This window comes from Prunus persica, chromosome G3 (assembly GCF_000346465.2).
Source record: "Prunus persica cultivar Lovell chromosome G3, Prunus_persica_NCBIv2, whole genome shotgun sequence".
NCBI lineage: Eukaryota > Viridiplantae > Streptophyta > Magnoliopsida > Rosales > Rosaceae > Prunus > Prunus persica.
The window spans coordinates 9239829-9243049 of record NC_034011.1 but is presented as its reverse complement, the minus strand read 5'-3'; positions in this window follow the sequence as shown (position 1 = coordinate 9243049).

The window sequence follows — 3221 nt, the reverse complement described above, 5'->3', positions numbered from 1 at the left end:
GACGTATTATAATATTTCACACGACGTACTGAAATAGATGAGGACGTTATAATATATTTATCACGACGGTTGTTAGTTAAGACGACGTGGTTAGTTAGTTAAGACGACGCAATATATAAACCAACGAGTTATTATTTTAGAAGTACAAACCTCATATATACAGCCAATACAGTAGCTCCAATTTCTTCCATGCCTGCAAATTGTGTAATATCTTCAGGCAGGAGGAAGGTATCGCGCTCACCACCAAACACCTCCTTATCAATTGTAAATTGGACTGTCTTATCCTCAGGCAGGAGTGTCGTTTCCACAAAACGACAAAGGGTTTTTAAAGAAGATGGCGCCTCCATTTTTGAATAAGCACCAACTTCAATAACCTGTTTAAAGAAATAAAAAAAATGACGTGGTAATTCAATAAAGACGACGGTTTAAGTAATAAAACGTCGTCTTAAAAGTATTTAAACGACGGTGAAAAAACTGTCGTGGTAATTCAATAAAGACGACGGTTTTATGAATAAAGCGTCGTCTGAAACCATTTAAACGACGGTGCAAAAACCGTCGTTTAAATATTTTATTACGTCTTAAAAAAATTCCGCCGTCTAAGTTTTAAACAAACGACGGATTAAATAAAAATATCGACGTCTGAAATTTTGAAAAACAAATAAAAAAGGCAAAGTTATGTGAACATACCTTGTCGTCATGCTTTTCTTCATCTTCTTTCTCCTTTTCTTCTTCCTTCTCTTCATCTCTTTTTTCTTCTTCCTTCTCTTCATCTGGCTGATGTTTCCCCATTTTGGCAGTATCATCCTCCAAATGTAGGGATCTCACATCACCTCCAGAGCAGCTAGCTTTGTCAGACATTGGATTTTTGGGGCTTTGGCTAATTCTTGGTTTAAGCATGCTTGGATCAAAATTGGGAATTAATTGGGAAAGCTGACTCAGGAAATGCTCCCTCTCAGCCTCTACCAATTGTTTTGTCCTAGCCTCCATCCTTAAGGCCTCTTCCCTTGCCTTAGCCTCCATCTTTTTAGTCTCTTCTTGAAGGAGAACTCTTAAACTGTCCTTCAAACGGTCGTCAAAGCTCACCCTCTGTGGTTTGGGCAAATTGAAATATTGCCTTGGGGAAACACCAGCACCAACTCCCCTCAGTCTGCCTGGATGCTCGGGGCCCAAAGCCATGGTCAGCACATCATTGCTGCCATCTACTCTGACTTTGCCTTCCGAGACTTGTTTCTGCAATTCATCCTAAAAAAAGATAAACAAAAAAACACACGACGGTTATTTATGTACAAACGACGTATTATATAATTTCACACGACGCAATAACGTATAAACCGACGTTATTATAACTTATCACGACGGTAGTTATACCGACGTGGTTATTTATTTAAAACGACGAAATGAATAAACAACCGACGTCTTATGCTATAATTAAAGATAACAGAGTAGTGATTCCTATTTAGACCGTTAACGACGTTTTTAAAAAATTTTCGACGTGGTAATATCATTCACACGACGCGAAAATGAACCACCGACGTCTTATGCTGTAATTACAGAAAACATAGTAGTGATTCCTATTTAGACCTTTAACGACGTTTTTAAAAACTTTTCGACGTGGTAATATCATTCACACGACGAAAAATATAACATACGACGTAATAAGAATAATTCACAGTTTAATAAAAATTTAAAACAGAGTGATAGTAGGCTTACAATTAATTTTGCTTTCTCTGCCACCTTTGGATCAGGGATGTTACCATGTTTGTCCTGTCTAGCTCTCTTCCATAAGGTAGATCGATCAATTTCTACCCCAGGCATGGTTTCCTCCAATTGATCCTCCAATCCAGCATATCCTTTTCGAGACAATCGATGATTGGACTCGAGTTTCTCCCTAATCTGTGCATGTTGAGAATGCACAGACTCAAAATCTTTGGATAGCCTTGAAGCTACAAAGGCATCCCATTGTGCTTTCTCTATGAATTTATATGTTTCAGGGGGTTGGCTTAATTTCTCCCTGTCATTGGTGTATGGAAGGATATAATGCCTCGTTAGTGTAGACTTGAAATCCTTCCATTTCTTGGAAGCAGAAGCTAAAACAGAGGTCTTGCCCCCTTGGCCTACGACAAAAGCCATGTCAACTGCTTCCCAAATCTGCTCCTTTATATCCTTGGGGATTTGGGACCATTTCTTGTCCACAAGTGGGATCCTGGAGCGTGCCAACACACCAATATACGACTGCATCTCAATATGTGCTTGGCCAACACCTTTCCCCCTTTTATTGTACTCAACAATTGGCCTCAGTTTCTGAAGCTTTCTCTTCACAACACGAGGCATTGTGCTCATACCTCGACCAGTCTTTGAATCATCTGAGATTGTTGTCTGGCTGGTTTGTTCTGTCTCAGCAGATGATGAAGCAAACTTCATCTTCTTCGAAGACTTCATCTCCTTCGAAGACTTATCTTGAGGAGCTACCATTCCAAGCTTCTTGGAGCCAGAATCCTTAGTTTGTTGTTGAGAAACCATTTTAACAGACAAAACTGCAAGTGAAAATATTTCAGGAAAACATTAAGAACACAAACGACGGTATTAAAAAAATACGACGTATGATATGATTTTAGACGACGCAATGAAATAATCTCAGACGTAATAAATGTTTAAAACCATTATTTATATAACGTCGTGGTATATATGTTCACACGACGTCAATAGTAATACACCGTCGTGGTAAACTATTATTTATATTTTATCGTCTATATTAGATACCAACCCTAGTTTCTTTTTCTTTATATTTTATCAAATAAGGGAAAAACAAAAACCATTGTTCAGCGAAATCAAACCTGCAATTAAACAAGCATATAAAAAAAGACTATTATTTTAAAAACAACTTTGTCAATTTTCAGACGACGCTAGAACAACTGACGAACCGTCGTGGTCTACCGTCGTCTTATTTAGTTGATGTAGTTGTCTTCAAAGTTGGAAACTTTCTCTCTTTGTCTGTATATTTTATCAAACTTGGAAAGAAGTAAAATGATTTTGGCCAGAAAAAAGGTAAAAAGATTTTTCAAACAAAAAACGTATGAGCATGCAAAACAGTAACCAAAATAGTGAAAATGAAAGCTTACCTTTTGCGTGCAATGAAAGCAAGAGGAAGATGATCGATGTTTAAGTTCAGAGACGACGAAGAGACGAGGAGGAGACGATGGAGAAACTCTGACATGCTCTGA